The sequence below is a fragment of the Oryx dammah genome, unplaced genomic scaffold (genome assembly GCF_014754425.2).
Source record: "Oryx dammah isolate SB20612 unplaced genomic scaffold, SCBI_Odam_1.1 HiC_scaffold_25, whole genome shotgun sequence".
In the NCBI taxonomy this organism is placed as follows: Eukaryota; Metazoa; Chordata; class Mammalia; order Artiodactyla; family Bovidae; genus Oryx; species Oryx dammah.
The window spans coordinates 50389302-50416783 of NW_024070209.1; positions in this window are offsets into that span (position 1 = coordinate 50389302).

Genomic DNA, 27482 nt, shown 5'->3' on the forward strand with positions numbered 1-27482 from the left:
TCTTCTTGTGCTACCCCTAGAACAGGTAATCAGCAATAGTCCTTCATGTTTATTCTCTTTCAATGATAGAGTCTTCAGGATTTCATAGCTCAAGTTCTAGGGTGGTTGCATTGAAGTATTTTACCTTAACTTTGATGTAAGAGGGAAGTACACATTCTTATTCTTCAGAAGAGTGGGTATTATGCCACAGTACTGAAAATTTTCCAAAGAAATTCTTGTTTGAAGCTTCTTTAATTTCAATAATTCTGTAAGTGTGAAATTCATACAGGTCTAAGAGCTTTCAAAAACTAGTTTTTGGTTGTCTTCTTTGCAAGTCCTTAATTGTACATAAAATCCAAACTTTAACATATTGCCACACTATTTTATGGTCATCACAACATATAAGGAAAAAGCAAAAGACTCCAAATAGCTAAAATAATCTTGAGAAAGAAGGGTAGAGTTGGAAACCACACTGTCTGGCTTCAGACCCTATTCATCTTTTTGGGAAACTAGCTAAAACTGAGATAAAGTAAAAGATTCCCATTATACTTAAAGCACTGCTGAGAAGAAAATAATGTAATTATTCATCTTGATTTTATAGCTAGAAAAAAAATAAGGACGAAGAGGAAAAATAATGCTTTGATTGATATTATGCATATTATCAGGATGCTGGAGACAATTATTAATATTTAATTGTAGCAGTCATCCCCAAACAAGTTTCACTAACTGTAAAATTTGGTAGAAAGTATTACTCAGCCATTAAAAAGAATACATTTGAATCAGTTCTAGTGAGGTGGATGAAACTGGAGCCTATTATACAGAGTGAAGTAAGCCACAAAGAAAAACACCAATACAGTATACTAATGCATATATATGGAATTTAGAAAGATGGTAACGTTAACCCTATAAGTGAGACAGCAAAAGAGACACAGATGTATAGAACAGTCTTTTGGACTCTGTGGGAGAGGGAGAGGGTGGGATGATTTGGTAGAATGGCATCGAAACATGTATAATACCATATATGAAATGAATCGCCAGTCCAGGTTCAATGCATGATACTGGATGCTTGTGGCTGGTGCACTGGGACAACCCAGAGGGATGGTACGGGGAGGGAGGAGGGAGAGGGGTTCAGGATGGGGAACACGTGTATACCTGTGGCAGATTCATGTTGTATGGTAAAACCAATACAATATTGTAAAGTAATTAACCTCTAATTAAAATAAATAAATTTATATTAAAAAATAAAGTAAATAAGGAGTATGAACCTCAGTTTCTTAATTTTTAACCTAATTTTTTAAGATAAAATGAAATTATGAAAGTAAATTTGCTAGCATGGAACTGATCCACTGTGTATCAGAAAATATAAGCATTGCCTTTTCCTTACTACCTTACTTCATAGTTCTACACTCTGAATTCATATGTATTTCCAAAAATTCATAATATAAAATTTAAAAAAATCACAATTTTTGTTTCATTTGAATTTAGGATTAATTTTGAGACTTCTTATTTTAATGTAGGTTTTACAGAAGAAAGAAGATAACCTGGAGGGGGAATTGTTGCATTTGAATATAAAGAGAGGAGGGAATATACAAAAATTATGTGAGGATGAGAGACTAAAAGAGAAAATGAATGTTGGGGATGGACAGACCAATAAAAGCAATAAAGGAAAAGATCTTTGTGTAGGACTGAAACTATAAACTTGTGAAGAGATCAATGGCCTCAGACAACTAATGATTAATCTGCAAGCACGAGTTGCTTTGTAGATAAATGACCTGCAACAATATTAATTTGACCAGTTAGAGCTCTGAACACACAGATGCAGTTAAAAAATTAAAAACTATTAGACAAGACAGTTGAACAATGCCTAGAAGGAGACAAGTGTATCATTTATTGAGTATATGACTTACACGTATATCTCAGTAAATGGAAGTAAATTTATACTATTGGAAGGTCCAGATTATTTTTGGTTCTACAATTCTGTCTGTTGGCCTGTGGTGAAAAGATTTTGTAAAACTTACTCCCTACTGGGAAATTTCAGGTTTGTAAAATATCTGGTGATCATCTCAGAAGAAAAATGCAACTTTATTCTGAGCTTGTATCACTGCTGGTGCTAAGTTCCTCCCCAGATATAATTAGGCACATCAGGAATAGAAAATTATATTTTCCTGTACTGCCAATTTCTCTGTCAAGTCTTGATCAAATACCTAGCATTAGTCACTGTAACAGTAAGTCATACCTGACTTCTCTTTTGACATCCTCCATAAAATGGTATGCTAGTTCTGATGAATCTATATTTCCTGATATGCTTCATCCTTTTTCTGTTTCATTCAGAGATGCTGGTTTATCAATTGTGCTGAGACCAGTGGATGCAAGTGGTGATTTAAGGATCAATTATTGATTTAACTTGGAATCAGGCATGCTTATACATGTGGATGAAATATTGAAGAGAAATAAATTTGTACTTGATTTGCTCTATATTATCATTGGACAATGTTGCAGAGAATTTGTTGGCTACTAAATAATCTCAAGTCACAGTACCTTCATGATCAACTCAGAGGAGGATCTTTAGGACTGAGGGTTCTGCTCTGAGAGGCCATGTCTCAAGCTCTGATATGGATATCTGAAATAAAAACATCATTGCATTGTCTTAATAGACAAATAGAAAGAAGCACAAATCACAAGCTAGAATGATAGAAATTACTGAATTTGAAAAATAGAGTGAAAATAAACTGCAAAAAAAAAAAAAGACTCAGGGACTTGTGGAACTATAACAAAAGTATAGTAATGTTTGGGTCTTCAAGGTTTAGAAAAAGGGGTGAAAAGGGTTAGAAAAATGTAAAGAATATTGGTTGAAATTTTCCCAAAATCGGCAAGTCATAAATGTATATATTCAAAAATTGAGTGAATTTCAAAGAGGAAACACTCAAAGATATTTATATCAAGGTGCCTTGTATTCAAGGCTTCCCTGGTGGCTCAGAGGGTAAAGCGTCTGCCTGTAATGCGGGAGACCTGGGTTCAATCCCTGGGTCAGGAAGATCCTCAGGGGAAGGAAATGGCAACGTACTCCTGTACTCTTGCCTGGAAAATTCCATGGATGGAGGAGCCTGGTAAGCTACAGTCCATGGAGTCGCAAAGAGTCAAACATGACTGAGCAACTTCACCGGTTCACTGGTACCTTGTATTCAAACACTTATAAATTAAAAAAAAAAAAAAGCAATTAAATGTGAGAAAAATACCTTAATTATAGGAAAAATTATTTGAAAGGCAATAGATTTTCCTCAAGAAACCATGAAGACCAGAAGGAAATGGCAAAACATTTTTCACATGCTGAAAGAAGAAGAAGAAAAAAAAAAAAATCTGTCAACTCAGTATTCTGTGTCCAGCAAAAAGTAAATTCAGGAAAATCAAGATATTCTCAGAAGAATGAAAATGAAGAGAATTAGTTGTCAGCAGAACTACCATGAACAAATGGCTAAAAGAAGTTATTTAGAGTGGAAGAAAGACAAAAGAAATCTTGGAACTTCATCAAGGAATAAGAAACATGGTAAACAAAAATATGGGTAAACAATATTTTTTTTATGCATTTGAGTTTTTCTAAATTATATTTGATGATGAAGGAAAGATGGCTGGATATGGTTCTAAAAATATAAAGTGGAAATATTTAATACAGTTTAATTATAAACAGGGCATGGTAAATGGATGTAAAGGGGTGCAAGTTTTCTCCACTTAATCTGGACTGTTAAAATAATGATGTAAAGAGACTTGGATAAGCTATGCATATGTAATATAAACCTGAGTGACTGCTAAAACAGCTATACAAAATACCACACATAAATCAAAATGAAATCCTAAAATATGTCAAAGAACTTAAATGAAGGACCTAAAGAGAAAAAACAACAACAACAAAAAACCAGTAAATATTTAAATGAACCAGAAAAGAAAAACAAAAAGTAAAATGACAGATTTAAACCATAACCTAGCAATAATTACACCATTGATGCAACTGGTATAACTACAGCAATTAAAACACAGAGATTAAAAGTGAGGATTGAAAAAAAAGGCCCACCCCTATGATGTTTTGATGTCTTTACAAGAAACTCACTTCAATATAATGATATAGGAAGGTTGAAAATAAAAATATGTGTGTTAATTTCCTAGGATTGCTGTACAAAAGTCCCCAAAACTAAGTGGATTAAGCAAAAGAAATTTATTCATTTATCAAAATGATAAAAAAATCAAGATGTTGACAGGATTGTTCTTCCTCCAAATTCTCTAGAAGAAAATCTTTTTTGCTTCATCCAGCTTCTAGTGGCTCCAGGTGTTCTTGGTTTGAGAACATATTTCTGATCTCTGCCTCTTTGTCACATGTCCTTTTCTTGTGTCCTTCTCCTCTCTCTTATAAGGAAACTTGTCAATTGATTTAGTGTACACACAGGTAATCCAGGATGATCTCATTGCAATACCCTTAACTTCATTATATCTGCAAAGATTCTTTTTCCAAATAAAGTCACATTTAGTTTTCAGGGTATGGGCATGACTTTTTTTTTTTTTTTGCCAGGAACAAATATCAAATATTTATTTTTATTATACTACAGCCATTATAACTATATATTTTCTTTCTTTCTTTTTTTGATGAACACTATTCAACCCATTTTAGGATGGAGAAATATATACCATTAAAACATTAACAACAGAAAACAGGAATGACTATATTTATATCAGCCAAAAGAATTTAGAGCCAAAATAATTACTGGAGAATACAGAATTACATATAATGAGAGAAGACATCAACCCCCCAAAAAGATATAATTGACCCTAAATGTGTGTATACCAAACAACATAGTTGCAAAATGCATGAAATACAATTAATAAAACCTAAATGATACATAAGAAAAATCCATGATTATATTTGGAGACTTCAACCACTCTCTATCAACTCTTGATAGAAAAATAAGGCAGAAAATAATCGAGAATGAAGAGTAACTGCACAATAACAGCAGGCAACAGTATCTAATCAATATTTATGAAACATTCCAACCAATAACAGCAGAATACAGATTCTTTTAAATTATCCACAGAACATAAACCAAAATGGATTATGTTCTGGGCCATAAAGCAAAACCAACAATTTTATAAGAATTGGAATCACAGAGCATGTTTTCTGGTCACAATAGAATTATACTAGAAATCAATAGAAGATAATAAAATCTCCAAACAATTGGAAACTAAACAAACCCTTTATAAATGATCTAAATTTCAAAGGAAATAAAAAATACATTGAAATGAATTAGAATGAAAATACAACTTATTAATTGTTTTGGAATACAGCTAAAGCAGTACTCAGAAAAAAGATTATAATACTATATGTGTATATTTGATAATAGAAAAGTCATTTTTCAATATTCTAATCTTATACATAAAGAACATATAAAAGAAGACAAAATAAAACAAGGCAATCAGAAAGATGGAAAGTATACAGTAGGGATTACTAAAATTAAAAATAAAACAAAAAGGAATGTTAAAAAAAACACAATGGAGAAAGCAATGAAAAAATTATTTAAAATGTTCAAAAAATTCACACACCTCTAATAAGACTGATAAAGAGAAAAAGAGAGAAGACACAACTTACCAGTGTCAGGAGTAAAATAGGTATCACTGCAGATATTGCAGATATGGAAATAATAAGAAATAATATGAACAACTTGACATATATAACATTGACAATCATAGATCTATGGACCAATTCATTGAAAAACATACCCTGCCAAAATTTACTCAATTTGAAATAGATTATTTAAGTAGTTCTAAACTATTCCCACTTGACTTCACATTCCAGGATGTCTGGCTCTAGGTGAGTGATCACACCATCCTGATTATATGGGTCGTGAAGATCTTTTTTTACAGTTCCTCTGTGTATTCTTGCCACCTCTTTTTAATATCATCTGCTTCTGTTAGGTCCCTACCATTTCTGTCCTTTATTGAGCCCATCTTTGCATGAAATGTTCCCTTGGTATCTCTAATTTTCTTGAAGAGATCTCTAGTCTTTCCCATTCTGTTGTTTTCCTCTATTTCTTTGCATTGATTGCTGAGGAAGGCTTTCTTATCTCTTCTTGCTATTCTCCTTTTCTCCTTTGCTTTTTGCATTTCTTCTTTTCACAGATATTTCTAAGACCTCCCCAGACAGCCATTTTGCTGTTTTGTATTTCTTTTCCATGGGGATGATATTGATCCCTGTCTCCTGTACAATGTCATGAACTTCCGCCCATAGTTCATCAGCACGCTATCTATCAGATCTAGACCCTTAAATCTATTTCTCACTTCCACTGTATAATCATAAGGGATTTAATTTAGGTCATAACTGAATGGTCTAGTGGTTTTCCCTATTTTCTCCAATTTAAGTCTGAATTTGGCAATAAGGAGTTGATGATCTGAGCCACAGTCAGCTCCCAGTCTTGTTTTTGCTGACTGTATAGAGCTTCTCCATCTTTGGCTGCAAAGAATATAATCAATCTAATTTCAGTGTTGCCCATCTGGTGATGTCCATGTGCAGTCTCTTCTTGTGTTGTTGGAAGAGGGTATTTGCTATGACCAGTGCATCCTCTTGGCAAAACTCTATTAGCTTTTGCCCTGCTTCATTCCATATTTCAAGGCCAAATTTGCCTGTTACTCCAGGTGTTTCTTGACTTCCTACTTTTGCATTCCCATCCCTAATGATGAAAAGGACATCTCTTTTGGGTGATAGTTCTAAAAGGTCTTGTAGGTCTTCATAGAACCATTCAGCTTCAGCTTCTTCAGCATTACTGGTTGGGGCATAGGCTTGGATTACCGTGATATTGAATGGTTTGCCTTGGAAATGAACAGAGATCATTCAGTCGTTTTTGAGATTGCATCCAACTACTGCATTTCGGACTCTTTTGTTGACCATGATGGCTACTCCATTTCTTCTGAGGGATTCTTGCCCGCAGTAGTAGATATAATGGTTATCTGAGTTAAATTCACCCATTCCAGTCCATTTTAGTTCGCTGATTCTTAGAATGTCGACATTCACTCTTGCCATCTCTTGTTTGACCACTTCCAATCTACCTTGATTCATGGACCTGACATTCCACGTTCCTATGTAATATTGCTCTTTACAGCACTGGACCTTGCTTCTATCACCAGTCACATCTACAACTAGGTATTGTTTTTGCTTTGGCTCCATCCCATCATTCTTCCTGGAGTTATTTCTCCACTGATCTCCAGTAGCATATTGGGTACCTAGTGACCTGGGGAGTTCCTCTTTCAGTATCCTATCAGTTTGCCTTTTCATACTGTACAAGGGGTTCTCAAGGCAAGAATACTGAAGTGGTTTGCCATTCCCTTCTCCAGTGGACCACATTCTGTCAGACCTCCCCACCATGACCTGTCCATCCTGGGTGGCCCCGCACTGCATGGCTTAGTTTCATTGAGTTAAACAAGGCTGTGGTCTGTGTGATTAGACTGACTAGTTTTCTGTGATTATGGTTTCAGTGTGTCTGCTCTCTGATGCCCTCTTGCAACACCCACCATCTTATTTGGGTTTCTTTTACCTTGGACGTGGGGTATCTCTTCATGGCCGCTCCAGCAAAGTGCAGCTGCTGCTCCTTACCTTGAACGAGGGGTATCTCCTCATGGCCGTCTCTCCTGACCTCGAACGTGGAGTAGCTCCTCTCAGCCCTCCCAGGCAGCAGCTGCTCCTTGGACATGAGGTTGCTCCTCTCGGCTGCCTCCCCTGACCTTGGGCATGGGGTAGCTCCTCTTGGCCTTCCTGCACCCGCACAGCCACTGCTCCTTGGAGGTGATGTAATTCCAGTTGACGTATTTCAAATCCTGAAAGATGATGCTGTGAAAGTGGTGCACTCAATATGCCAGCAAATTTTGAAAACTCAGCAGTGGACACAGGACTGGAAAAGGTCAGTTTTCATTGCAATCCCAAAGAAAGGCAATTCCGAAGAATGCTCAAACTACCACACAATTGCACTCGTCTCACACTCTAGTAAAGTAATGCTCAAAATTCTCTAAGCCAGGCTCCAGCAATATGTGAAAGGTGAACTTCCAGATGTTTAAGCTGGTTTTAGAAAAGGCAGAGGAACCAGAAATCAAATTGCCAACGTCTGCTGGATCATCAAAAAAGCAAGAGAGTTCCATAAAAACATTTATTTCTACTTTATTGACTATGCCAAAGCGTTGAGTGTGTTGTCACAATAAACTGGAAAATTCTGAAAGAGATGGGAATACCAGACCACCTGACCTGTCTTTTGAGAAACCTGCATGCAGGTCAGGAAGCAACAGTTAGAACTGGACCTGGAACAACAGACTGGTTCCAAATAGGAAAATGAGTACATCAAGGCTTTATATTGTCACTGCTTATTTAACTTATATGCAGAGTACATCATGAGAAACGCTGGGCTGGAAGAAGCACAAGCTGGAATCAATATTGCCGAGATAAATAACAATAATCTCAGATATGCAGAAGACACCACCCTTATGGCAGAAAGTGAAGAAGAACTAAAAAGCCTCTTGATGAAAGTGAAAGAGGAGAGTGAAAAAGTTGGCTTAAAGCTCAACATTCAGAAAACAAAGATCATGGCATCTGGTCCCACCAGTTCATGGCAAATAGATGGGGAAACAGTGGAAACAGTGGCAGACTTTATTATTTTTTTTTTTTTGCTCCAAAATCACTGCAGATGGTGACTGCAGCCATGAAATTAAAAGTCGCTTACTCCTTGGAAGAAAAGTTATGACCAACGTAGATAGCATATTGAAAAGCAGAGACATTACTTTGCCAACAAAGGTTTGTCTAGTCAAGGCTATGGTTTTTCCAGTAGTCATGTATGGATGTGAGAGTTGGACTGTGAAGAAAGCTGAGTGCTGAAGAATTGATGCTTTTGAACTGTGGTATTGGAGAAGACTCCTTAGAGTCCCTTGGACTGCAAGGAGATCCAACCAGTCCATTCTGAAGGAGATCAGCCCTGTGATTTCTTTGGAAGAAATGATGCTAAAGCTGAAACTCCAGTACTTTGGACACCTCATGCGAAGAGTTGACTCATTGGAAAAGACTCTGATGCTTGGAGAGATTGGGGGCAGGAAGAGAAGGGGACGATAGAGGATGAGATAGCTGGATGGCATCACTGCCTCGATGGACATGAGTTTGAGTGAATTCTGGGATGATGGACAGGGAGGCCTGGCCTGCTGTGATTCATGGGTTTTCAAGGAGTCAGACATGACTGAGCAACTGAACTGAACTGAACTGAGACTATTCCCAGGTGGCACTAGTAGTCAAGAGCCTACCTGCCAAACAGGATACATAAGAGACATAGGTTCAGTCTCTGAGTCAGGAAGATCCCCTGGAGGAGGGCATGGCAACCCACTCCAGTATTCTTGCCTGGTGAATCCCATGGACAGAGGAGCCTAGAGGGCTACAGTCCATAGGGTCACAAAGAGTTGGACACAACTGAAGCGACTTAGCACACCCAAACTATTAAGGGAATGATGCTGGGAAAGATGGAGGGCAAGAGGAGAAGGGGATGACAGAGGATTAAATGGTTGGATGGCATCATCGACTCAATGGACATGAATTTGAGCAAAAGCAGGGAGATGGTGAAGGACAGGGCATGCTGTCACAGGAGGTCACAAAGAGTCAGGTATGACCTAGCAACTAAACAACTCAAGTTTAAATACTCTTCCTCAGAAATTTCTTTACTGAAATGATTTCACCTAAGAAGTCTTTCAATGTTAAAAAATTCACATTACACATCTTCTAGAAAGTTGAAGCACAGTGATTGCTTTTCAATTAATTTAATGAAGCAAATACTATCCTGATAAAAAATGAAATTGAGACAATATTTAAAAATGGCTTCCCACCTATACCCCTCACGACTGTAAGTGTACTTATTGTTAATATAATATGTTCAAATATAATTAACCAATATATACAAATATTTACACACCAAGAGCAGTGTATTGCAGGGGTGAAAAATTACTTCAATTTTGAAAAATCTATCAGTGTAATCCACTATAGTAATCATGATAAATGGAATGATTTCAATAGAATAACAAAAGAAATTTATATAATCATGTTTATCAATAAAGAAAAAAATTGATAAAATTTAACACCCATTCACAATTTTTAAAAGTCTCAGAAAAACAGGAATAGAGTTACTTTTTCAAACTGATAAAGGACATTTTCAAAACAAACAAAAGCAAACAAAGAAAATAAACACAAAACACCAAACTTATATAGCTAATAGTACATTTAATGGTGAAATACTGATGCTTTCTCCCTAAAATCAGGAAGCAGGCAAGGATGTCCACTCTCACTGCTCTTAACATGGTGCTAGATGTTCTATTTAGCAAGGTTAGACCAAAAAAGGAAATGACAGCTATATTTATTGGAAGGGAAGAAATAAATTGTTCCTATTTGTGGATATCTTGGGTCTATGTAGAATATCCCAATAAATCTACCAAGAATATTCCTCCTAGAACTAAGAAGATAACTAAGTAATGTCCAGGATTCAAGATTAACCTATGAAAACATGCCAATTTTATTTGTATATACTAGCAATAAAGACATGAAAACTAAAATTTTAAATGTAGCACTGCTTACAATGTCTCAAAAGTGATCTTTGTAGGTATATATTTAACAATACATGGACAGGAAATTTATGCTCAAAACTGCAAAATGCCGGTGAAAGAAATCAAATAACAAGTAAACAAATGGAGAAACATATCTCCACATGTTGATGGAGTTATTGGTTTGGAAGATTCAGTGTAGTAATGATCTGAACTCTCTCAAATTACAAATAATGTACAGGTTTAAGATAATTCCTGTCAATAGTCTAGCAAGACTTTTTTTGTGGTTATAGACAAGATTATTCTAAAATTTAAACAAATAGGCCAATTAACTATAATATGAAACCAGTATTTTAAAAAAATGATAAAATAAGAGAAATAGACATACCCTACATTAAGACTTTGTGATATTGGGAGGACAGATTCATACATCAATGTAATAAAGTAGATAACATGGAAGGCAGACAGAAATATACCCAGTTGATTTCTAAGAAAGATGAAACAGTAATCAACAGGGGAAAGAACCTTTGCAAAAACTGTTGTTGGAGTAACTGGACAACCATGAGTGAAAACAAAACAAACAAACAAAAACAGCATATAAAGCTACTTTGAGCTAAATCTTTAACTTTATACAAAAAATTAACTTCTAGACTTAAAATGTAAAACTAAAAAAAAAAAAAAAGTTTTTAGAAACAATATAAAAGAAAGTCTTTGAAATACAGGGCTGGGTAACAGTTTTCCATAGAGGAAAAATGGAACAATCAAACTTCAATATAACAAACATTCCCTTTACAAAAGACATGGTTAGGATGATAAAAAGATAAACTACAGACTGGGAGCAAATATTTGCAAACCAAGTTAGAATATGCACAGAACTTTCAAAACTCCATCATTAATAGTTTTAGGAAATAGGCAAACAATAGGAAGAGACATTCACTGAAGAGAAAATAAAGATGGCAACTAAGTGCATGAAAAGTTCAAGATCATAAAAGAAATGTAAATTAAACCACAATAAGATATCATTATACATACATCTGAATGGTTAAAAAAAGAAAAAAAAAGAGAATATAAAAAAACTAACAAATAAGCAGACAAATGGATCATTCTTCAGTTAAGTTCAGTTGCTCAGTCGTGTCTGACTCTTTGCCACCCCATGAACTGCAGCACACCAGGTTTCCCTCCCGGAGTCCACTCAAACCCATGTCCATTGAGTCAGTGGTGCCATCCAACCATCTCATCCTGTCATCCCCATCTCCTCCTGCCCTCAATCTTTCCCAACATCAAGGTCTTTTCAAATATGTCAGCTGTTTGCAGCTGGCCCAAGTTCTGGAGTTTCAGCTTCAACATCAGTCCTACCAATGAACACCCAGGACTGACCTTTAGGATGGACTGGTTGGATCTCCTTGCAGTCCAAGGGACTCTCAAGAGTCTTCTCCAACACCACAGTTCAAAATCATCAATTATTCGGCTCTCAGCTTTCTTTATAGTCCAACTCTCACATCCATACATGACCACTGGAAAAACCATAGCCTTGACTAGACGGACCTTTGCTGACAAAGTAATGCCTCTGCTTTATAAAATGCTGTCTAGGTTGGTCATAACTTCCCTTCCAAGGAGTAAGCGTCTTTTAATTTTATGGCTGCAATCACCATCTGCAGTGATTTTGGAGCCCCCAAAAATAAAGTCTGACACTGTTTCCACTGTTTCCCTATCTATTTCCCATGAAGGGATGGGATCAGTTGCCATGATCTTCGTTTTCTGAATGTTGAGCTTCAAGCCAACTTTTAAAATTAAGATTATCTTCATATAGTTTCAGTGTTTTTTTTAAAGTTTTATTTAATGTTTTGGCCATGTCACACAACATGTGAGATCTTTATTCCCTAACCAGGGATTGAACGTGTGTCCCCTGTGTTGGAAGCCCAGAGTCTTAACCACTGGACTGCCAGAGAACTCCCTCAATTTTCTTTTTATTGTAAATTATTGAAAACTATATAATAGAATTAAAAGGTAAAATGCAAATTATATTTAGTCATGAGTCATGAGCCAAGAGAGCAGATATTTTGTGTTCTGGATCACTGTGCTAGTCCTGACTTCTCCTGTTTTCTAATGATTTTATTTATTTTTATTAATAAATGTACAGTTTAATACTTTAATTTGTAATTTGTCAACTTGTGGGGACTGGAGTAAGAGCCTCTTGCCTGTGTATCAAGGTGATACCAAGCCCACTAGGAAAAGATACCGCAAAGCCACAAACATTTCCTTCTGATGAAAGGATGAATTCAGAAATTATGGTGGTCCAGGAAGTGTCCCTACAAGTAGGGAAAAACCAAAAAGCTCTGGGAAACAGAGCAATTCACCTTCTATGGGCCCTAGTGTTTACATCTGGTAAAAGCAAATTATGATGATATGATGAAGATAGATATTCAACAAGAATATATTGCAGATAAAACAAAAAAATGTAGAATAAAATGATGGTGGAGTTGTGTTTCTGTCAAACCCTGCCAAACTATTGTTCTTGACAAAAATATTAAAAGAGTTGGAATTTCTCTTTGATCATTTCAAGTTCTCTTTTCTATATATTTGCTTTCTTTTCCACAAAGTGATCTTAACTTTATTTGGACCCACTTCTCTGAATACTTCAAAAGTTTCTCTGTCATCTTTTACACAAAATCCTATTTTCAGGAAATAAACTGATTAGCAATTTCATCCTTAGGAGACATGAATACAAGACATTATGATGTTCCCTCTTTCAAAGGATTTTGCATTTTCAAAGGCATATCCCTAAGCTAAGGGATAGATTTCTAATGTTTGAATTTTTGTCTTCAGGGAGTGGTAGAAAAAGCTTTATTTGGGTTAAGAGGAGGGAAGTTTGGGGACTTCCCTAGTAATCTAGTGGTTAAGACTGTTCCTAGTGAAGGGGGCACAGGTTCACTTTCTGGTTGGGGAATCAAGATCCCACATGCTACAAGCTTGGCCAAAAAAAAAAAAAAAATGTAGGGAAGCTCTTACCCTGCTAAAGTGATTCCTTGATGCTTTTTTTTTTCTGATTATTTCTGAGACTTGACTTAGTCATAGTTCATTTTTTAGAAGATTCAGCAGTCAATACATGATCCTAGTCCTTGATGGTGAAATTGTGTAAAATTTCTGTGGCAAATTCATATTGTATTTGAAACTGTAAGAGTTTCTTCTCAAGCATCTCTCACAAAAAGAAGGAGAGAGAGATTTGTGGGAGGTTGAGGATGAAGAGGGTATAATCAGGTATCTTGATGACTGCTCACCATGTAGAAATCTGAGTCCATCTGTGCAGAGGCTACATAATCCACTTACTGTGTCCTAGATCTCACTTGGTTCTTTCCATCAGGGATTTTTCAGCAGCCCTTTGTTGTTGGTCTGGTTTATGTTCCAGGAGCCAGACAAAGTACAGCATTAAGCAACTTGAGTGCCACCATTCCCTGTTCTGTGCCCTTCCTACAAGAGAAAAACAGCAGAGGCAGAAGGTGAATAGGAAAAGTAAGAATTGGAAGAATTTTGTTACTCTAGAGGATTTTTCCACTCTAAGACCTTTTTAAGTCTTTTTTTCCACTATATTATATGGTAACATTGCCTATTCTCAGGGAATATTCACTCTGGGCCACTACTGCCAGAGTCCAGCCCTGGTGGATCCAGGGAAATTCGAAGTGTGAATGGCGTAGGTGAGGAAAGCTTATTTATTTAGAAATATAAGATTAGATAAGGAAGAAATAGTGTAGTAGGAAAATTTAGTGGAGAAAAGATGCTGAATAACTTGGTTTATGGGGAAAGCCAATAAAATCTCAGGACAAGAGCTTTGCACCATCTACGTTGGGCCACTGGCGCCCTTTTGAATATTGGAGAGTGCCCCGCCTTGGGCTCTCTCTCTCATGGGATTTAGAAGCCAGGGCAAGTAAATAGACATGGTGAGCCTCCTCGCTCCAGATGGGAATTCAGCCAGAAATTAGAGTAAAGAGGAGACACAGGGGAAACCAGTCCAGCGACTGGCCCATCCCTTATTGTCCAGAAAGGGCTTTTATACCTTTTTTTGTACATAGACATCAATGGATAATATAAAGTTATGCAGCATCAGCAGTCCTGACTCTTATCAAAACCAGGCTTTCTTTCTGCATACCTAGTTGTGTACACAAGTCTTAGGTGATTTACATCATCTTCTGGCCAGAGGGCCAATTAACATTTTACAGCCCTTTTCTGATAAGGGTTTGTCAACCAGAAGACTTATTTGTCTTGTTCTTCCCAAAGTCTGGTGCCACTCTCAGAAAGCACTAAATAAAGTTACATTCTTACATAGCAAAGGCACAACAATTTACAACAAGTAAAAGGAGTACAGTTATTTATAATAAAAGAAAAGTAATTAACTCAAAAGTCTAGTGTTGCTAACATCAAAACTACTATATTCCTTTTTCTATATCCCAATTACATTGATTAATATCCTTCAGGTGTTAAAAGATAAAGAATATGGAGGCCTGGCAACAGTCATTGACTCAACAGTGAAAACCCATCACCAATATGATTTTTAGCTCTTTAGAAAAGGCTCTGCATCTTTAAGATGCTTTAAGCTTTGTGCCTCTCACAGTTGGGGGGCTGTAAACAATTCACAAGCTGCAAAAAGCCTGGGGGAACCTGTCAGGCAAGTTAGAGAGCCATCAAAGGGGTTTGAGCTGATGCAGGAGACTGAAGCCCTGAATTAACTTTTTTCCAGAGAATGTCAGAAGAGTGAAAAGCAGAGTAATAAAGCAGGCAGACTCTGTTTTTTGGGGATAGATGTTCATGGAAACTCAGGGGGAACCCCCGAAGCCAGATCATGCCTTTGTGTTTTTGTCCTCATGGCTTCCTTCCTCATGACCTTTGTCACAGGCGAGATTCCTCACACAGGCTCCCGGCACACTACCATCAGTAACACCTCCTGAAGTAGAGTGTGGAAACCACTCAAACTGCATAGCAACCTAACTCTGCCCACTTATTAGACTTGGGCATTTTACATGTGATTCTGCTGTCTCTTTCATTTCCCCCCTTTAGTCCTTCAAAACATAATGAGAAGGAGAAATGTAGACCTTGTTTTCTGAATGATCTAAAAACAGAATAAAGCAAATCATCAAAACTGTGAATATCAGATTTGATTTGTAAACTTAGAAGTAGTTTTAGTAAGTAAATTGAAATGTTGTTTTAATAAGTGGCACCGATGTTATTTTAGGGAAGTCATATACATAGGAACAAAATTCTCCCCATAATATTTCTCTTTTCTACCAGTTGATACCTATATTCTTTGCCTTAAATCAAATTTGAGTAATTAGAAGCTGCACCCATCTTTATACCCACACCTCGTAGGTAACTGATACCTTGACTTCTAGCACTGAGATTAGCTTGACTGTTTATGAACTTTATATAAATGGAATCATAGTGTATGTGTTTTTAGTGTATGACTTCATTCAAAGTTATGTTTGTTGATTATTCCTTATTGTTGCTTATAGTTATAATGTGTTGTTTTATTTACTGTACATTAACCTACTGCATGGACCTCCCTAGTGACACAATGGTGAAGAATCTGCCTGCCAATACAGGAAATGCGAGTTCAATCTCTGGGTCTGGAATATCCCTGGAGGAGGAAATGGCAACCCACTCCAGTATTCTTGCCTGGGAAATCCCATGGACAGAGGAGCCTGGTAGGCTATAGTCCATGGGGTTGGAAAAGAGTCAGACATGACTTAGTGACTAAACAACAACTACAACAACCCATTCTATAAAACTAAAGATGGTTTTTGAAAGAGAGAGTGTGAGAAAGTTGAAAGTGAGGCTTCCAGCTAGTTTTGTGTATGGATGCTTGGTGCTTCTTAGCGGTCTTTACTCCATTCTGGTGTTTGAACATGGGGAGATCTCTCCATTATCTCAATTTTGGAAGGTGCCTGCAACTGGTGATCTTCTGAAGTGTGATGTCAGGGATGTATGCCACAGCTGGATAAAAGCATCCTCCAATAGAGCTATATCACCTTTTTTTTCTTAGTAATGTAGAATCCACCACTGAAGCATAGACAAATATCAATAACTCTGAATTTGGGATTAGCTTATACTAATGATATGTGTGTGTGTGTATTCAGTTGCTAAGTCATGTCTGACTCTTTATGACCCCTTGGACTGTAGTCCACCAAGCTCCTCTGTCCATGGGATTTTCTAGGCAAGAACACTGGAGTGGGTTGTGATTTCCTCTTCCAGGGATCTTTATAACCCAGGGATGGAACCCATATCTCCTGCATTGGCAGGTGAATGCTTTAGCACTTGAACCACCTAGGAACTCCATGGTACATTTTATCAAATAAGAAAGGAAAAAAAATCCACGTGGAGTAATCAGACATTGCCTGTTAGTTTGTATAAATAAAATCCCATCTGTTAGCCCAGAACTATGCATTTGAGCCTGGTGTGTTACAGTCCATAGGGTTTCAAGGAATCGGATATGACTGAAGTGACTTAGCACAAGTACATGTATTTGACTAAGTATTTTCACATGAAATATTAGTACAAAGATGAAGAGAATTGAAAGAATGAGAGTTTCAGATCTGGATGGCCTGTAGTTTAAACTCACTGAATACTCACTTAGCCTCCGTTTTGTCAGGTCTAAAATGGAGATACATAGTTCTATGGTCTGCTGCTGCTGCTGCTAAGTTGCTTCAGTCGTGTCTGACTCTGTGTAACCCCATAGATGCCAGCCCACCAGGCTCCCCCATCCCTGGGATTCTCCAAGCAAGAACACTGGAGTGGGTTGCCATTTCCTTCTCCAATGCATGAAAGTGAAAAGTGAAGTGAAGTCGCTCAGTCATGTTCGACTCTTAGTGACCTCATGGACTGCAGCCCACCAGGCTCCTCCATCCATGGGATTTTCCAGGCGAGAGTACTGGAGTGGGGTGCCATTGCCTTCTCCAGTTATCAAGGGCAATAGCCACCACAGTTGCCTATATCATTGCTTTGGTCCATGTTTACTTGTGTGACAACCTTTGGAGCCAGTTCAGTTCAGCTCAGTTGATCATTGTGTCTGACTCTTTGCAACCCCAAAAACTGCAGCACGCCAGGCCTCCTTGTCCTTCACCAACACCCAGAGGTTACCCAAACTCATGTCCATTGAGACAGTGATGCCATCCAATCATCTCGTCCTCTGTCATCCCCTTCTCCACCTGCCCTCAATCTTTCCCAGCATCAGGGTCTTTTCCAATGAGTCAGCTCTTCACATCAGGAGGCCAAAGTATTGGAGTTTCAGATTCAGCATCAGTCCTTTCAATGAACACCCAGGACTGATCTCCTTTAGGGTGGACTGGTTGGATCTCCTTGCAGTCCAAGGGAATCTCAGGAGTCTTCTCCAACACCACAGTTCAAAAGCATCAGTTCTTTGGTGCTCAGCTTTCTTTAGAGTCCAACTCTCCCATCCATACATGACTACTGGAAAAATCATAGCCTTGACTAGACAGACATTTGTTGACAAAGTAATGTCTCTGCTTTTTAGTATTCTCTCTAGGTTGGTCATAACTTTCCTTACACAGTGTAAGCATCTTTTAATTTCATGGCTGCATCACCATCTTCGGTGATTTTGGAGCCCAGAAAAATAAAATCAGCCACTGTTTCCACTGTTTCCCCATCTATTTCCCATGAAGTGATGGGACCAGATGCCATGATCTTAGTTTTATGAATGTTAAGCTTTAAGCCAACTTTTTCACTCTCCTTTCACTTTCATCAAGAGTTTCTTTAGTTCTTCTTCACTTTCTGCCATAAGGATGGTGTCATAAGCATATCTGAGATTATTGATATTTCTCTCGGCAATCTTGATTCCAGCTTCTGCTTCTTCCACCCAGTGTTTCTCACGATGTACTTTGCATATAAGTTAAATAAGCAGGGTGACAATATACAGCCTTGACATACTCTTTTTCCTATTTGGAACAACAGTTTGTTATTCCATGTCCATTTCTCACTGTTGCCTCCTGATCTGCATACAGGTTTCTCAAGGGGCAGGTCAGGTGGTCTAGTATTCCCATCTCTTTCAGAATTTTCCACAGTTTATTGTGATCCACACATTCAAAGGCTTTGGTATAGTCAAAAAGGCAGAAATAGATGTTTTTCTGGAACTCTCTTGCTTTTTTGATGATCCAACAGATGTTGGCAATTTGATCTCTGGTTCCTTTGCCTTTTCTAAACCCAGCTTGAACATCTGGAAGTTCATGATTCACATATTGCTGAAGCTTGGCTTGGAAAATTTTGAGCATTACTTTACTAGCATGTGAGATGAGTGCTCCAAAATCACTGCAGATGGTGACTGCAGCCATGAAATTAAAAGTCGCTTATTCCTTGGAAGAAAAGTTATGACCAACCTAGATAGCATATTCAAAAGCAGAGATATTACTTTGCCGACTAAGGTCCGTCTAGTCAAGGCTATGGTTTTTCCAGTGGTCATGTATGGATGTGAGAGTTGGACTGTGAAGAAAGCTGAGTGCTGAAGAATTGATGCTTTTGAACTGTGGTGTTGGAGAAGAGTCTTGAGAGTTCCTTGGACTGCAAGGAGATCTAACCAGTCCATTCTGAAGGAGATGAGCCCTGGGATTTCTTTGGAAGCAATGATGCTAAAGCTGAAACTCCAGTACTTTGGCCACCTCATGTGAAGAGTTGACTCATTGGAAAAGACTCTGATGCTGGGAGGGATTGGGGGCAGGAGGAGAAGGGGACGACCGAGGATGAGATGGCTGGGTGGCATCACTGACTCGATGGACGTGAGTCTGAGTGAACTCCGGGAGTTGGTGATGGACAGGGAGGCCTGGCGTTCTGCAATTCATGGGGTCACAAAGAGTCGGACACAACTGAGCAACTGAACTGAACTGAACTGAACTGAGATGAGTGCAGTTGTGCAATGGTTTGAGCATTCTTTGGCATTGCCTTTCTTTGGAATTGGAATGAAAACTGACCTTTTCCAGTCCTGTGGCCACTACTGAGTTTTCCAAATTTGCTTACATATTGAGTGCAGCACTTTTCCAGCATCATCTTTTAGGATTTGAAATGGTTCAACTGGAATTCCATCGCCTCAACTAGCTTTGTTCGTAGTGATACTTCCTAAAGCTCATTTGACTTCACATTCCAGAATGTGTGGCTCTAGGTGAGTGATCACACCATCATGATTATCTGGGTCATGAAGATCTTTTTTGCACAGTTCTTCTGTGTATTCTTGCCACCTCTTCTTAATATCTTCTACTTCTGTTAGGTCAATAGCATTTCTGTCCTTTATTGGCAAGCAGCCTGCTTTTTTTCTTGGCCTATACTATTTATTTATTTATTCTTTTTTGTGTATGTTCTCAGTCATTCAGTCATATTTGACTCTTTGTGACCCCTTGGGCTGTAGCCCATCAGGCTCCTCTGTCCATGGAATTTCCAAGGTAAGAATACTGGAGTGGGTCGCCCTTTTCTTAAGGGGATATAGATGACCCAGGCATCAAACACATATTTCTTGCGTCTCCTGCTTTGGCAGGTGGATTCTTTACCACTGTGCCATCTAGAAAGCCTATTCCTTTTTTTAAAGTGGAGGATACTTCCTTTGCAATGTTTTGTTAGTTTCTGCTGTACAATAAAGTGAATCATCTATAAGTGTACATATATTCGCTTCTTCTTAAGCCTCCCTGCCATCCTCCCCCATTCTACCCTTCCAGCCTTCGGAGAGCATCAAGCTGAACTCCCTGTATTATAAAGCAGCTTCCTGGCAGCTACTATTTTACACATCGTAGTGTATTTTATCCGTATTTTACTGATAACAACATTGAAACAGAGAGAATATCACCCAAGGCTATTCAGCCTGTGTAACTGGAAGATCTGAGTCTTTTGGTTTACAGCTTAGTCTTATCCTTTCTGTCTCTTCAGCCTCCCCTTATAGAACCCACAGCATCTGCTGTTAGCATTTGAGACAAAGCCCCATGTTTAAGGCACAGTTTTTTTTAAAGCCCTTGAAAATTTCTTATTAATCTGGTAAACAAGGCCATGAAACACAAGACATCTTAAAGTTTGTGCTTTCTCTTTTCCCTTCTCCCTTTCTGTCCTGGTCCTTGTTTAAACCTAGAACAACTCTTTGAAAACAATGTGCATGTGCCATATTATAAACAGTGAGAGTAAGGCTGCAGAACTGAGGTTCTGGTAGTTTTCTAATGATAGCACAGGTTCCAGGCACCAAACTCCCTCCAGGTGGCAGTGTGCTCCAGGAAAGTCTTGAAGGGGACACATCACAAAAGAAGATAATATTGATAATGTTTTACTAAATAGGCTTTGCTACTTTAAAAATGTTATTGAAGGTAGGCTCTGTCCCAGCTCTGCTGCCACTTTCATTATTCTATTGTGGAGTCTCTTGATGAGGGAATGATGCCCAGCGTATACAGTGAGAAGAACTTTCGCCTGGGAATCAGACCAAGTTTGGTTGACGGCTCTGCTGCTGTCTCTCTAAGTGATTTGAGGTCTGAGTTGATATGATGTCTTACTCTAACTTGTGATTGTAATCTTGAGACCTAAAGAAATATCTTTAATTTGAGGAGTTATGTTGTCACCCTTAGTTTGTATATCTGTTAAATAGGCATGTATATAATATGTATACCCAAGATTGTTTCTAGACTTTATACTCTGAGGCATGATAATGCATTGATAAAATGTCCCCATATTATATCAATTTATAGCTTCAATTAAATTGACATGTTCTAGGAGGAGAATTTGAGATAATCATTTATAAAATGTTATTATTTTGTTTTCTTGATTTTAAATGTCTGTGATATTAAGAAACATCATTGTTTCTAACAGCTTTCCAGGCAAAAAGTACATACTTGAAAATAAACAACATGTATCCTCCCTTCAGCAGTCAGCATCATCTATTTATATAACTAACATGACTTTAGTCTTCACCATTATATCCTAGAATCTAACATTTCTTAGCATCTAAGATTTCTTTACAGTCGCGTTCTAAAATGAACTCACTTTTGTTTCTTTGCCATTTTGCATGACAGACACATGGAGAGTTATGGGATTTTTTAGTTGATTTGTGATGGTGACCCATTTCATAGGAATACGGTCAACAGAATCACTCATGTAGTAAAAATAAAGGTGATTTGAAGTTTTCTTTCCATTCTTTTTTTTCCCCATTTTTAATTTGAGTAGAATTATAGTTCTTTTTTTTTTTCTCCTCTAAATTGAATTATACATCACTGAAAATTAAACTTCTTGAGAGGCTACTGGGAACTTTTGACTGATATTTTATGTCTTTCTAATAGTCACTCACTATGTGAGAACCACATATGCCAATCTCTCTGGTTTTGCAAATGCTTGATCTACCCTGAAACGTTTGACAGCTACAATAGCCTTTAATTGCAGCTCCTGACATGTGTTAAGAAACACATTTTTATAATTGTCTTTATAACAAAAGACTTAAAATGTCTATTCTTCTGGAGTTTTATGAAGTATTTAGTTGTTATATCATAAGATATTTTGTAAATTTGCTTTTATTTGCTGATGCAACTTTGCTGTCTTTTTAAAATGAAAACCTTCTTGCTATTTTAATCCTATACATTTTTTTTTTGTATTTATGGTATGTTTTATAATCCAGGGGTCCCAATCTCCAGGATCTAATGCCTGATGATCTGGGGTGGAGCCAATGCGATAATAAGAAGAATGAAGTGTACAAAAAAGTCATGTGCTTGAATCACCCAGAAACCATCTGCCACCCCCTGCTCCACAGAAAAATTTTCTTCCACAGAGCTTGTCCCTGATGCCAGAAAGGTTGGAGACTGCTGTATTTTTATATTCTATGTCTAGTGTTGCTTCTGAATGTAGTTAAAAAAAAATTCAGTGACGATGAAATGCATATCTAAATTACAATTCAGTTGTGTGTGCTGATAGCTGAGCAAATAGGTGAACCAAAACAGTAATCTCAGAAGCAGATACCTTTTACACAAGACACAATTAATACAGTATCTGCACTGAGGCCTGTGTTAGCACGTAAATCTTCTCTCTAGGCAGGGCAAGATTATTTTGACAGAAACGTGATGCATACTAATTTGGTTATAGTTAAAAGATCAGGAAAAGAGTATTTTGGAGTCAAGAAACTACATGTCTATGAATGTGTGCATATATGGGACATATTTATTATTATTATTATTTAGGCAGAGAATAACCATAACATGGATACTAATTTTGAATAAGGCACTGTAGCAAGTGTCTGAGATTTAATAGGACAGGGATCTCTCTCTACTTTTGCCATCTGGTGCAAAGAAACAACTCATTGGAAAAGACCCTCATGTAGGAAAGATTGAAGGCAAAAGGGGAAGGGGGCAGCAGAGGATGAGATGGCTAGATAGCATCCCTGACTCAATAGACATGAATCTGACCAAAGTCTGGGTTTAAGGGAAAGACAGGGAAGCCTGGTATGCTACAGTCTATGGGGTGACAAAAAGTCAGACATGACTTAGCAACTGAGCAACAACTACAACTCTAGACCAAATAGAGATCCAATTTATCTTTGGTACCTGTACTGCTACTACAAATTCTTTGCCACCACCTACTGTCCCATGAATTATGCATATTCATTCTCTAGAAAACTCTTTTACAAATCTCAGGGTTTCATTTTCTAATTCATGCAATACATAACCACCTAGAAACTCTGCATAGAACTAGGCTTGGGATCAAATAGTTTTGGATTCAATAGTTGACACTGTTTTAATTAGTGTGTTTTCTTTTTTTCTTTATTTATTTTTTAACCGTTTATCATTTATTAGTTGCGATTCTTCATATTTGGCAAGCATCTACTTTTTGGATTTCTGATATGCCATTTCTACACTAAGCACTTATTCTCAATCCTAGAAAAAGTTGTATTAAACTGAGAAAAGCAAGATGCATAATAAAGTTCAAATGAAAACCAAAACCACAAAGCAAGTCAAATGAAATTTACAATACCAAGCACCTAAAGAAAAGGAATCACCCCATCATACAGCTGGTAGTTCCTGCCTTCCCAGACTCAGGCAATATCTCAACTTTGACTCACAATTTCTTTCTTTTTTTTTTTTTAATGAATTTGTTATTTTTAATTGGAGGATAATTGCTTTAAAATATTGTGTTGGCTTCTGCCATTTAACAAAATGATCAGACATAGGTATACACATGTCCCCCCTCCCCTCCCACCTTCCACTCCATTTCCATTTAATGTAATTTCAGAATGCCTCAGTTTAGTTCAGTTCGGTTGCTCAGTCATGTCTGATTCTTTGCGACCCCATGGACTGCAGCACGACAGATTTCCCTGTCCTTCACCAGCTCCCGGAGTTTGCTCAAACTCATGTCCATCCAGTCAGTGATGTCATCTAACCATCTCATTCTCTGTTGTCTCCTTCTCCTCCCACCCTCAATCTTTCCCAGCATCAGTGTCCTTTCAAATGTGTCAGTTCTTCGCATCAGGTGGCCAAAGTATTGGAATTTCAGCTTTAGCATCAGTCCTCCCAATGAATATTCAGGGCTGATTTCCTTTAGGATGGACTGGTTGGATCTCCTTGCAGTCCAAGGGACTCTCAGGAGTCTTCACCAGCACCACAGTTCAAAAGCATCAATTCTTCAGCTCTCAGCTGTCTTTATAGTCCAACTCTCACTCCATACATGACTACTGGAAAAATGATAGCTTTGACTAGACTAAGATGCCTGGAAGTATTCATATAGTTCACACCTCACCCCCTAGGAGGGGAAGAGAAATGAATGTTTCCAGAATGATAGATACTGTGCGGAGTAACCCATCACAAAAACAAAAGTTAAGGTGAAAGTACATAAATCAGGTCTGTTTGCCTTTTCCTTTTAAATTACAGTGGAAATAAATGAAGAGCACTCAAACGAGACCAAACAGAGGTTATTTATTCAGATTTTGCTGCATAGCAAGGGAGTCAGAGATCACCACTTGAAATTGGCAGAGATGCAAAGGCAGGCAAAGGAATGAGAAAACTTTCTAGTGAGAAAGGGGAAGACTTCAAGTCTACCCTGACTGGAAGTTGTTGGCTTGAGAAAGCTGGAGACTTGTAACTGTTAGAGGGGCATCCTATGTGATTGGTTTAAAGCATGTTTGGATTTCTCTGGTTAGTCCTGAGTTTGAAATGTGGGCAAAACTTACTGGAAATGGGGATCACTGACCACGTCCTGAGCATTCTGATTATACTGCTTGCAAAGGTTGTAGTACTTTTACTTCCTGGGCTGGCTGCTACAGAGGTTATGAGTCAAAATTTTATTGTCATATACACTCTGGCCATTGCCCATTTGTATATTCAGTCTCTCATCCAAGTCCATATGGTTTAAAAGTTGCCAAAAATTTCCCACCATAACTTTACACTGTAATTGACAAAGACAAAACAAACAACCCACACACTTTTCAATCAACTCTTTCAAATTTTCTTTCAGCTGTGTTTGATTTGTTGGGTAAAAAGGAGTAGAGATTGGAATTCAATTTTACCTATAAGTAATGATAACTGGATTAAATAAAATACTCAATTGCACAATAGCACTCACGTGCTCAACTAAACACTGTGTTTGGAAATTTTCTGGAATAATATGCAGTGCATGTTTTTCCAGTAGTCAAAAGAAAATATTTTTAGATAACAGATCCAGTTTAACTGAACAGAGACATAGAAAGTGGTATGGATACTTAGGACTGGAGTAGATCTTAGTTACACTCTAAATTAGAAGAAGATTAGGTAAAATATTCCAGTTATTAGCAAAATTCATGCCACTCTTCAAATCAGTCTAGTCCCAAGATCAGCAAACATTTTCTGTAAAGGACTAGATAGTCTCTGTTGCTGGAAAAGGAAATGGAAACCCACTCCAGCATTCTTGTCTGGAGAATTCCATGGACAGAGGAGCCTGGAGGGTTACAGTCCATGGGGTCACAAAGGGTTGGACATGACTTAATGACTGAGCACGCAGTCTCTGTTTCATATTGTTATTACTTTCATACGTTCCTTCAAAAATGAAAAAAAAAAATCCTAACTAGTAAGTTGTGAAAAAAAAAAAACAGATCATACTTTGTTAGTCCCTGATTTAGTATATTAAATAGTTAAAGATCATGTAAGGAAAGCAAAAACAAAGGTTTTAGTTGACTCTTATACTCCACCCCCAAAACTGAACACTAGAAAACAGAAAAACAGAAAAACAAAGCTAAGTTTATTGAACCTTCTGCAGTAAGGGAGACACCCACTTTGAGTGTTTTTATGTTTCTCTAAAGGGAGAAATTTAGAAGAAGAAATGTTTCAGATTAAGACTTGGGTAGGGTCATTTTCACTTAAAATACCAGAATATGAGTCTTGGAAGGCAAGAAAATATCTGAGATCAGACAGAGCTATAACAAAACAACTTTGAAACAATAGGCACACCAGGTAAGAACTTAAAACTCATGTACACCTGTGGCAGATTCATGTCAATGTATAGCAAAACCAATACAGTATTGTAAAGTAAAATAAAGTAAAAAAAAATAAAATAAAAATAAATGAAAAAAAAATATTATTGACAAGCAAACTACTATTCTTAATAAGTCAATTTCTTAATTTGTTTGGCTTTATTTTGTAGTAACAGGTATTTCTTAAAGCAAATAGCTAAGCTTTCCCTCCCCCTCAGCCCCCCACCCCAATTTCAGTATTGTTTGGCAAAGTCGGGAAAAACATACTTTGTTCCAGGATTTGTAGCACAGGATAGGCACAAAAATTATGTTGTCTTCAGTTCTCGCTACCTAAACACAATTTAGTTATGGAAATTATCTTGAAAATGGGCAAGCCATATATTTAAGTCTCCAGTAGATAACAGTAGTGTCTTGAACAGTGTAGAAGACTGATGAAAAAATACTGAATATAATGATATGGTTTCATTTTTTTTAATCCAAAAGGATTTAATTAGCTAAAAATAGTGATCATATGTTCCATAACTTTGAGTTAAAGTCTTCTTAAATAATAATGAAATGGGTGGAATTAAATGAACAGTAGTTAACTTTTTCCTGGAAGCGGAGACAGCAGTCCACTCCAGTATTCCTGCCTGGAAATTTCCATGGACAGAGGAGAGAGAGTTACTTACAATTTATGGGGTCACAAAGGCATGAGTGAGTGAACGAGTTAACTTTTTACATAAAAACATTTCTATTTTTTTCTGAAATTTACTGGGAAAAAACTTCCTTATAGTTTCCTGGGTCAGCTTTCTTCTTATTATCTCTTTTGCTTTGAGGATGAAACATTATAGGTCCACTCATGAAAACACCTGTAAATAAACCAATATTCTTCTGCAACAGACAAACCTCCCAGTGAAAGAGTTGCTTAGAGGTAAGGACAGGGAGGCACTATTGGCTTAACCTATTCATGTCACAATCTGAAAGCAGTAATCTCCTAGACATCTTCATTTCCCCAGGTCCCCTTGCTAAGCCCTCAATTTAGAGGGAAAAAATCTATTTCTTACTTTTCTAAGTGGAAACTCTCAGCTGATTATAGACAAACTGTGCACCAGAGCTGTCAGCAACAGATGTGGTAAAACCCCAGGAAATGTTCTTTATTTCACATGTCATTTGGCTTTGCCTTGAATAAGCTGCACTCTAACAGCAGGTAATTGTCTCTTTTTTTTCTCTTCTTCTTCTTTGGCTGCCTCTAGCAATACATTCTTTCCCTACTTGTTGCATCAAGGCTCTCGGTCCCCCTTCCCCCCAACCCCCAAATGTACATTTACACACACACATTTCTGCTGCAGAACATGAAGAATGTATTCCAGGGTATTGTTTTCACAAAAAAAGAAAAAAGAAAAGAAAAGAAAGGGCAAAACTGGAGGGAAATGAATGCTTGAAGTTAAGTTCAGAAAAACTTAGACACGCATATTAAAAAGCAGAGACATTA